Below are 11,829 nucleotides of genomic sequence, written 5' to 3'. Positions count from 1 at the left end.
TGTAATGGCTGTTGCGAATGGGATTAATGGTTTGATTGGTGGGATGATTGGTATTGTAGATGGTTGTGTTGGGGTTGTGAGCCTCGATGGGGCAGTCGGGATGGTGCTTGAGGCTGCTTTAATGATGAAAGGTGTCCTTTTTGTAGTAGGTTGACATAATGGTTTGCTGGGTTTTCCTTTGAATCTGAGTTTAGGAAAGATTTCTTTCTCAAAGCCTAGGCCTGTATTACCTTTGGGCTTTAATTCTGGCAGCAGAGGTTCATGTTGTCCTTGTTTGCAATATCCTAAAGCACTCTGACCATCATACCCCATTCTTTGCATAATGAGGAGGCCTTTGCCATACTGATCCATAGGAAGTTTAACTTGTGGTAGATCAGTGGTGATGGGATCTTTATAGATCCATTTTGCTAAGTCCTCATCTTGGGTTTCTTCTTCTTGACTCTTTCCAAGGACGAAAGGCATCAAAGCACATGTAGGCGTGATTAGTGGTTGCTGGAGTAACTGCTGTGGTTTACCATGTGTTCTAGGAGAAGTGGGCATCTGTCCCACACAAAAGAGTTGACTCAAGTTGTATTCCCTGGGACCTTCCTCTGCTATTTTCATCTTAAGCTTTTCTTGCTTTGGTATAGTGGTGTTCGAACTGGCAAGAGAGGCTAGACTTATATATGATGTGGAGGAAATGGTTTCTCTATTATTAGGAACAGTAATCTCTGGTTGATGGCTGATATTATGGCAAAATGCAAAGGGGTTTGCATCGCCCAGAATTGTGATCTCTACACCATTATGTGGGAACTTGATACATTGATGGTAGGTAGATGGAACGGCTTGCATGGCATGTATCCAAGGTCTCCCTAATAATAGATTGTATGGCAGAGGAAGGTCCAGAACCTGATAGATGATGTGCTTTACCACAGGGCCCATGCAGATTGGTAGTACCACAGCTCCTTTGGATGAATGCTCTGCATCGTCATAGGCTTTGATTGTGATCTTCTTACGAGGATCCACTGATTCTACTGCATAGCCCAATGCTGTGACCAACTGTAGTGTACAAATGTTCAGGCCTACTCCATTATCTATAAGACTCGCTTGATCCTATGCTGGTTAATAAATCCTTCGATGTGGAGTGAGGCATTATGAGGTTGCTGGAAGGAAGAGTTGTCACTTTCGGAAAAAGTGAGACAAGGTGAGGACTTTAGATTTCCAACCATGGATTGAAATTGGTCTGTATTCAGATTTGCAGGGACTGACGCCTCTTGGAGTGCTTGATCCAAGATAGTTTTATGAGAGGGTGATAGGCGTAGAAGCTCTAAAATGGATATAAGTGCAGGGGTTTTGTCTAATTGTTCCACAAGATTGTATTGCTTTGGGATGGAGGTGGTGCCTTGTGGAGCTGCCTTGATGGTAACTTTGCCGCGATGCGTAACAACATTGCAATTTGAGTTGGGATTTTTGAAGGTTATAGTTGCAACTTGTTCATTGGCATCATACAGATGATTTATAGTGTAATTATATGCAGCTTGTGTATAATCAGTGGTATCAGTGCCTCACTGGGAAGTGGAAGGACCCCTTTGATCTTGTGATGGAAGTGGATTTTTGAACATCAAATGATCATTATTTGTTGTTTTTGGGTCATGTCCTTCAATTTCAATTTCTCCTCGATCAATAAGATCCTGAATGAGATCTTTCAATCGGTGACAATTACTTGTCTTGTGCCCTCTTCCTTGATGGAATTCACAGTGTTCAGTATCTCTCCACCAGGCCAGTTTGACCTGAGGCTCATAGTTTGATAGTTTAGGTAGAGTGACCAAATTTTGAGAAATGAGTTGTCGCAATACTATTTCAATGGGTTCCCCTAAGGGAGTGTATGTGCATTTCTATTTTTGCTGACAAGGTCTAGGTTCATCCTGAGATGTGATGCGACCTTGATTAGAAGGAAAATTTGTGTTATTTTGAGGTGGAGGATTTTGTCCTGCAAACCGAACCACAGGTTGTGCATTTTGGATAGTTCGGGCATCCACAACCCCATCATTGACGATATTCTTGTTTTTATTCCAGAAGCTTGGTTTATCACTATTGAAGCGCGGGTGAGGACCATCTTTTGGTTCATTAAAGATTTTGATGAGTCCTTTCTTGATGAGTGCCCGTTCACATTTTAAACCCTTGGTGATCATATCATTAAAAGAGTCTGTGTCTTTGACATCCAGGTGAAATTCCATTTCTTCGTTTAAGTTGGAAATGAATATTTCCACTAGTTCTCATTTAGGTAACTGAAGAGAACATCTTCTAGACATTTGATGCCATCGTTGCAGGAATACTAAGAATTGTTCACCTGGTTTTTGTTTGGTGTTGCACAGATCAGCCATGGTGATGTCGCGTTCAATGTTATGAGAGTAATGAGCTAGGAACTTCTGGATGAGTTCCTCAAATGTTCTAATGCCACCTGGTAGTCAGGAAAACCATGATGTGGTTGTTCCTCCCAAGCTTTGGGAAAAAAGGCGCATTAGGTAGGTGTCTTCATATGCCACTTCAAGACAAGCGGAATGAAATTCTTGGACATGATCGCGGGGATCCCCCTTTCCTCTATATTTTTCAAATTTGGGTGTTTCGAATCCTCATGGAAATGGTGGCATGTAAATATTCCTATCAAAAGGATAGGGACAAATGTCATTGAGTGAGAATTGGTTAGTCTTGACACCACTATGAAGTTGTTGGGCGAGATTCTCGACTTGTTGCCGCAACATCTCCATTTCATTTGGAGGAGGAGGTGGTGGGTTACCTCGAGGAATGTTATATCTGATGGGATCTCTACCTCTTTCCTCTTCATGGTGACTTTGTCTTTCTGATGCTTGTCTTAATTGGGAAAGATCAAAGTCAGAGGGGAGTTTTGCTCCTTCTTGAGCGAGTCTTAAGAAGTGAGCATCCGCATTGCTCCTAAGTATTTCATCAAAAAGTCTGTTAAAGAGAGGGTTATGCTGAGCCCTTTCTATTGTTGCAGGAGTGGGAGTACTTGGGTTTTCGTCATCTGCATTTCCTCCAAGTGCTTCTTGAAATTCATTGAGATTTTCCTCTTCTTCTTCTTCCCTTTCTATTTCTCGTTGCCTGGACTGTGATCGGGTTTGGGCCATTTTGTTTATAAGCTTTTTGTTGAAGTTGTGTGAAAATGATGATGAGTTTTTGTTGAAATGAGAGATTGATGGTTGGTGAATTGTGTTGCATGTGGATCTCTTAACACTTTTAAGGTAGATGTAACCGAAATTCCTTCTTTGAATTGCTTGCTTGTTTGATAAGATTTGATGTGATAAGGTGTAGAGAAATCTGAGATGTGTTATAGATTGAACTACCTAGTAATGAGAGAATTCACTCATGAACTAGTTTTAACCTGCATAGATGTGTCTCTTAGGATGAGCTTATCCTAGATGTAGAAACAATCTAAAAAGTGATGTGATGTGTTTGATTTCAAGCAATATCTAAAAGAGAACTTGGGACAAGAACCTCTTAATGTTTTGAGAGTTGGGACGGATTGATGATGAAGTGATGATGTATGAGTGAGATGATGGATGAAAATGTTTTCAACTTCAATAAAAACTTTGCGTCACAAATGGGACAAACTCTACCTCTTCCCTTTCAGGTGTTGGAGGTATTTCTCAAGCTGTGTTGTAGGTGATGCAGACGTTTGGGAAGAAGTTGGGATTAATCTTTCCTCCTTGATTTTTGTGATAACTCAGAGCTCTATATTGCATAAAAGCTCTGCGGTTCAATGATTTTGAATCAAATTCATTTGTTTTACCTTGAAGGCATAGACGCATGCGATGTAGAAAGACTCTATGGGAGACAAAGATTTGTTGATTGATATAGAAGAATTTCCTCCTTTTGATCAAAGCCTTTGAGCTTAATGGTTTTCTTTTCAAGTTGATATTCTGATGACACTTCTTCTTTCGCAAGATGTGAAGAATGGTCATAAAATTTGACTCTTTGTTGTTTGTACCTTGTTTTTGATATTTTTGGTTGTTTTGACAGATGTTTGGTTGGATGAATACTTTGTTTTTGGGAAGTGATTTTCTGATTTTTCTTTGACAAGAAAACAAAGCAAGCACACAAACACAAGAATGTTGCCCCAAAGGCACAAATGAGTATGGGTTTAGATCAACCCAATCCTTGGACTTTTATATAACCCTTCCTTTAGATGTATTTTAAGGTGTATTTCCAAAGCCTGAAGTCGGCTCAATTTGTACTTGGTCTTTAAAACGAACACACTTCAAACACTTTTTATCCCTAAGGTCAAATGGCAAATTGTGATAAATTTAGCCCACATCTTGATATTTCTTCGACTTTGATACTACATACCTTATGAATCCCGCCGTAGCAGGTAAGGATGTGATATACTAAGTCTTGCACGAGCATAACAAATAGATGATCCTTATGATGGGGGAGTCACCACTTTTATCAAGCCACAAGTGACTTTTCAAAAAGCTATGTTTCTACTCAAGGAAATATGTATGGTGAGTATCTTGGGAGCAAAACCATCTATGCTCTTGCACTAAATTATATCGCAAATATCCTCAATCAATAGAACAGGTGGGCTACTACTTAAAGGCGTTTAGTCATGTTCGATGTTTTTGGACATAAGTTCATTCTGCAGTGACTCACTTAAGAGCCTTGTAACTGGTGGTGGGGCCCATTTGTCCTTTCGGCCAGTTACATTGTAGGAATAGCTATACCCAAGGCTACAGCTTTTGCTCTCACCTGATTTCTATAGCGGCTCGAAGGATTTACCGCTCGAGGTCGTTCCCAAGAGTATCGATCCCTTGGCAGGCCTCTCTTAAAAAGATAAAATTTTGAGTGTTACTAACACTTTTCTCTTGCACCTAGGACCACGAAAGCCAAGGGAGAGGATAGTGTGTGTTAGAGGTAGGACCACTCGACTGACTTTTTGCACAAGTGTGCCAAGTACAAAAGACACTTGTTCTTTTTAATCCACCATTACAAATGTGATCTAACTATTTGGAGATGTTGCTCCAACAGCCATGGTGTTCTTTTTAACTTCAAAGGCAATGTGTTTTGTAACCTAGAATTCGGAAATCCTTGTCAACTTAATGAAAAACACGTTTGCTTGAAGTAAAATTTGTTTTTGCAAAAATCAAAACAAGTGGATTGTTCTTTTTATTTGCCCAAAAATTGAAGTGTGGCTTGTGATTTTTAAGTTTGATGTAAGAAAGAAAATTTGTTTTGTTGATTTTAAGCACCAAAACAAAATGTATCCCTAACTTGCAATGAAAGCAAAATTTTGAAGTTTGTTGTTTTTTTTACTTTGCAATAAAGAAAGATGAATTTTCTTTTTAAGCACCAAAAACAAGTTTGAGGTTCATTTTATGCACTCTAAAATAAAATGTGAGGTTTATTTTAACTTGTGCAAGAAGGAAAAATGGATTCTTTTTAACCAACTTTTGTTGAAAGAAAGTAAAAAAGAAACTTTTAAAGCATTTAAACTAACTCCTTCCCCTACACAAAAAGATTAGAACCTGCATAAAAGACAATAAGTTAGAAAAATCTGCATGTTTTGGTGGGCTTCTACAAGCCTAATTTTTTTTTTTTTTTGGTTACAAGGTGATTTGTACAACGTTCTGTTACAATAGCGCTAGTCTGCGTTTGAACAGAGGTGCTATTTAACACAAACGCAATAAAAGAAAGGGAAAGACAGAGAAGGGAAAAGCGTTGAAACAAGGTGAATAGCACCAAAACAATGTCAAACGCACCAAAACAGTGTCAAAAGCGCAACCTGTGTGACATTTTCAACATTCAAACATGTTATTGGTTTAAAAAAAAGTTGATCTTTTTGGTGTTTGGATTCACGTCGGGTTCACCAAATGATGCTCTGCAAAAAGGATTAGAAAATCTGTTTGATGGCAACACACACAAGAGCACAAGAAACAAACGTTAGTGTTAGCAACAAAAGATTATCCTAAACAGGCATATCAAGAGAGATATTAAGCATGAAATAGAAAGCATACAAACATAGAATAGATAAACTATACTCCTCCAAATGCTAATCAAGATGCTCATAGTTGCTCCTCCCTTGTTCCTCTCCTCTCCAAGTCCCAAATGAGTGTAACTCTCAGCTTTTAGCACTATCCATGGATGCCATATGGAGATTCAAGATGGTTGAATATGATAAGCAAATGCTATGCAAGTGTAGACAATGATGCTATGAGAAAGCTCTATGCTAATGCCAGTATAACAATAATACTCTAATGCTTTTCTTTTGCTTGAGGAGAAGGGTTCTATTTATAGAAGAAATGGGGAAATGAAGGGTTAAGATTGAGTAATCTTAACAAGGGTTAGGATTGAAAGATATTCAATCCATGTGAGACTTTCAACCCAATCCCATGTTGACAAGTGTCACCATGAGGAGGCTTGAGAGGAGTGATAAGGAGTATTAAATGCTTGAGGGGACATGATGGTTACCCTAGTCAAAGAAATAAATGCTTTGAAGAGACACATGGGTTACATGAGGTTTAAGTTAGGGGTCAAAGTCCTTAACCATGGGTGCAAGTGGAATTAACCATTAATGGTCATGTAAGAGCCATAAGTGGTTTGGAAGACTTTAGAGGTTAATTTGTTGAACACACAAAGCATTAATTGATTTTCAGAGACTTTGGAGTCTTTGAGAAGTGACTTCAATTTGCTTAGGAATGTGACAATATTTAGGGGATGGATTAGGTTAATTAGGAAGGGTTTAGAAGAATCTAGAAGGGGTTTAGGCATGCAAGTGGATTTTGTAGGAAAATGCAAGTGGGAGGAATTTTGGTATTTGTAATTAAAATAAAATCATTTATTTCAATTAAATGGTGTAATTTGCATTTGGATAAATATTCAAATAAATATTAATTTATTTAAATGAGAAAAAGGAAGATAAAGCATTAAAATGCTTGAAGACTTTGAGAGAAACCATTAAAGGCTTGAAGACTTTAAGGAAAACTATTAAAGTCTTAAGAAGACTTTAAGGGAAGCCATTAAGTTTGAAGACTTTAAAGCCATCAAGTTTGAAGACTTTAAAGCCATCAAGTTTGAAGACTTTAAGGGAAACCATTAAAGGCTTAAGAAGACTATAGAAGGAAGCCATCAAGTTTGAAGACTTTAAAGCCATCAAGTTTGAAGACTTTAAGGGAAACCATTAAAGGTTTCAAGTGGGTGAGGATAAATAGGATTTTAAATAAATAATTTATTTAAAATAATTGTGCAACTTGCTTTTGTAGGAAAATACAAGTGGGTGGAGGATAAAGGTGATTTAAATAAATAATTTATTTAAAATAATTGTGCAACTTGCATTTGTAGGAAAATGCAAGTGGGTAGAGGATAAAGGTGATTTAAATAAATGTTAATTTATTTAAATGTGATTGTGCAACTTGCATTTATAGGAAAATGCAAGTGGGTAGAGGATAAAGGTGATTTAAATAAATGTTAATTTATTTAAATGTGAGATGTGGGATTTTGGGGGATTTAAATAAATATTAATTTATTTAAATGTGAGAGAATATTTAATTAAATAAATATGATTTATTTATTTAATTAATGGTCTGAATTTGGTTAAGTGAATTAAATCAAATAAATTGAATAATTTATTTAATTAATAGGAGAAGAGGGTTAAGATGAATTAATTAAATATTAATTTAATTAATTATTAATTGATGGTTAAATAATCAAATAAATACTAGGTATTCATTTAATTAAGTGGACAGATTTATGTGACTACATTATCATTAATGGATCTGCTTGATTTCTTACTTCTGGAGGTGGGACTTCATGTGGATAGAATGTAATATTCGACGAATCCACATGAATTTGATCTATCAATGTATTCATGTAGAAAGGCCTAGCAGAAGAAGGCAATAAGATCTTTTGAAGAGATTCCTGAAGCATAGCTTGATAAACTGGAGTAGTCTGAAGTACAATCCCAATGTGAGATCATAGCGGGAGTAAAACAAAGTTTCTCAATAAGATCATAATCACTACGTTGTTTAACTGAAAGCTTAGGTGCTTGAGGAATATTTGGTTGAGGAGGTGGTAAAGAAGTATTCAATTGATCAAAATTTTTCTTATTTCTATGAGTGTTATAAGTATGGGCTACCATTTTACAAGAAGGATCCTTAGACTATGTTTATCTCGTAAAAAGATCTGGTGATTTATTTTTAAAATGAACACCATGAATAGAAATTACCTTCTTTGGAGAAGGAATAACTACAGTCACATAAATGACCGGTCTCTTAGGCCTTCTTGTTGGTATTATGGATGTGTTGCATTAGTTTTGTCATTGATGTCAACACTTATCCTTTTGGAGATCTACATTGTTGATTTGGCACTATGGTTATATTGGTTTACTGTTGAACCGACACATTGTGTTCACCAGCAAGTTCAGTGACTTATGCATAGTCACTGGTATATTGTTCACCGATAGGTTATATGGTTCACCAACATAGATGATGACTTGTTATCATCTGGAGATGACTTGATTGTGTCGAAGACATGGTTTGGATACTTGGTTTTTGTGTTTTGGTTATTGGTCTAATCGAGTTGACATATTTGTTGTTACTGGCATATTCATCTAGGTTATGGACCGGTATGCGTTATCTATTCCAGATCATCATGTCACATTATGTAGATGATTTATTGATTGAACATTCTTGTAAATATATTGAGCCGACATGATGCATCGCATCAAGACTTATTTGTAATTGATTTTATTGTAATATTCTTAGTGAGCCGACCTACACATTTGGTCTCAGGTTTTGTATATATGTAAGATCTCTTTTGTGAGATGTGAGATGGTATGTAAGGTTATGGTATGGTATTGTAACATGGTATATGCGAATATTGAAGATCATATGAGCAGACCATAGAGAAGGTTCAAGGAAGGTTTGAAGGTGTTTATTAGAGCTTAACGGGTACTAAATCCAACATTGGAGATGCTATTTTGAGCAGTACATTATTCTAGGGTTTAACCATCCTACTATAGTCATTGCGACTCCCATTTGAGCAGTGTGCTCTAGGCAGTTGGCCTTTCTACATGTGCAAACCCCATTTGTATACACATACTATCTGCAGTAGTATCATCTAATTGTGGGTAAGGTTTCCCACCATGGTTTTCCCCTTATAGGGTTTCCACGTCAAAATATCTGTGTTATGTGTTGTGGATGTTGTTTCTCATTCCGTTTCATGCATTAAGTTTTGCCGGTATTGATATTAACTGTTAATCTGTCAACCAACAATAAGTTTGGTTTACCGACATTAAGTATCAAGTTTGATTAAGTTATAGTTGGGTTGAAATTCATTGACAACTGATTCACCCCCCCTCTCTCAGTTGCCTTCTGGTTCGTCACAATTGGTATCAGAGCTAAGTCCTCTTTTTGTAGAAGCCTAACAACTTGAGGAGATCCTATGGCAACTAACATTTTCAAGAAGGACAGTCCTAAACTTGATGGAACTAACTATGGTATATGGAAGATCAGAATGAAGACACATCTGAATTGCATTGGAAGAGACATATGGGAAGTTACAAAGAATGGCTATGTTGGTCCTACTCTGAATCAACCTAATCCACCAACATTGGGTAAAGATCAAGAAAATGATTGCAAAGCAAGAGAAGCACTTTTGAGCGCATTATCAGATTAGCAAATCATGGTATTATCAAACCGATCTACTGCTAAAGCTATTTGGGATAAATTGGAGACATTGAATGAAGGAGATACCACTATCAAAATTGCAAAACTGGAATGTTACTAGGTCAGGTATGAAAATTTCAAAATGGAAGAAGATGAAAGAGTTTCTGCTTTTATGGAAAGAGTTAATGAAATTGTTTTAGGAATACAATGTTGTGGAGAATCCTTAAGTGAAGACGAAATTGTTTCTAAAGTTTTAAGAGCCTTGCCACCGACATACAAAATGAAAGTAACTGCTATTAATGAGTTCAGAACAATGCCTAATACATCAGTATCTAGAGATACCTTGGTTGGAAAACTTTCAGCATTTGAGCTTGACGAATTTGGTCCTGTTGCTACAATTAAGACAAATTTATTCATCAGAGCATCATCATCATCATCATCTGACAAATCTGATTGGAAAGCATTGTATGCAAAAGAAATTGAAGATATCAGAAGGGAAAATGAAGAACTGGAAGAACTTGAAGCACTATTCACAAGGAAAATGCTTAAAGTTCAAGTTGGAAGTAAGTATGAAGGTAAAGCACCATTTAAATGTTTTAATTGCAATAAAGCTGGTCATATAGCATCTAGATGTCTTGATAGACATGTAAGATTGAGAGATGAAGCTAAAAGAACATATAAGCCTAACCCTGAATATCAAAGATATAGATTTAAGAAGAGCGAATATAAATCTTGTTACTATGCTGATGAAGGAGTTACTGATGATTCTGATGAAGAACCGACAGACAATGAATGAGCTTTTGTTGTAATAAAAGAAGATCCACCGATAGAGTAGGCCCTGGCAGCTAAAATTGAAGAAAAAGATGAATGGATCATAGATTCTGGATGTTCACATCATATGACTGGTGATAAGAGTAAATTCTTATCTTTTTAGGAATATAATGGAGGTCTAGTAAGATTTGGCGATGATAAAGCTTGTTTAATCAAAGGAAAAGGCACTATATCTTTGGATGGTAAGGACAATATTGACAATGTTTATTATGTTGAAGGTTTGAAGCATAATCTTTTGAGTTTTGGTCAATTAGTTGAAAAGGGAATTCAGTTGCAATTCAAGAATGGTAAATGCAAAATCATGAACAGAACTGGATTGGAGATTGCAACCGGTAATCAGACTAAAGGTAATATCTTTCATTTGAATAACAATGCTAAGACATGCTTGATTGCACATATTTATGAAAGTTGGTTATGGTATAAGAGACCTTGTCATGTGAAATTTGACTGCATTGTAAAGATAAGTTCAACTAAGGCAGTAAGGGATTTACCTAAGATTGTGAAACCTCATAATCCGGTATGTAAGGAATGTCAAATGGGAAAGCAAGTTAGAACAACCTTTAAGAGTATTTCTGAGAAATCCAATAATGTTCTTGATTAATTCATACTAACTTGTGTGGTCTGACAAGAGCAAGAAGTCTACAGGGAGATAGATACTTTATGCTAATTATTGATGATTATTCTAGAATGTGTTGGGTTACTTTTCTCAGAGAGAAATCAGAAGCTTTTGGAAAATTCAAATTATTCAAGGCAATGGTAGAGAATGAAACCGGTAAGAGAATCAAATGTTTGAGATCTGATCAAGGAGGAGAATTTACATCTAAGGAATTTAATACATTCTTTGAAGTGAATGGAATCAGAAGACAACTATCAGCACCCCAGACACCTTAGCAAAATAGAATTGTGGAAAGGAAGAACAAAACTATTCTAGAAGCAGCTAGAAGCATGCTATTGGAAGCAAATCTACCTCATGTGTAATGGAGAGAAGCAGGGAATACAATGGTTTACACTTTCAACAGAGTTCACATCAAAGGTGAAACCTGTAAGACCCCTTATGAACTATGGTTTGGTAATACTCCTACTCTTAAATACTTCAGAATATTTGGAAGCAAATGCTATATTAGGAGAGATGATTATGTTGGTAAATTTGATCCTAGAAGTGATGAAGGAATATTTCTTGGTTATTCATCTAAGAGAAAGACATATAGATGTTTTAATAAAAGATTGCAAAAGATCATTGAAAGCGCTAATGTGAAGATAGATGAACACTTTATAGGAAATTCAAGGTTTGTAGATTCTGAACTGGTAGTTGAGATGATCATAAATGAACCAATACAGAGTG

The sequence above is a fragment of the Cryptomeria japonica genome, chromosome 5 (genome assembly GCF_030272615.1).
Source record: "Cryptomeria japonica chromosome 5, Sugi_1.0, whole genome shotgun sequence".
NCBI classification, from domain to species: Eukaryota; Viridiplantae; Streptophyta; class Pinopsida; order Cupressales; family Cupressaceae; genus Cryptomeria; species Cryptomeria japonica.
The sequence above is the reverse complement of the archived record's forward strand: the minus strand, read 5'-3'. Positions refer to the sequence as shown.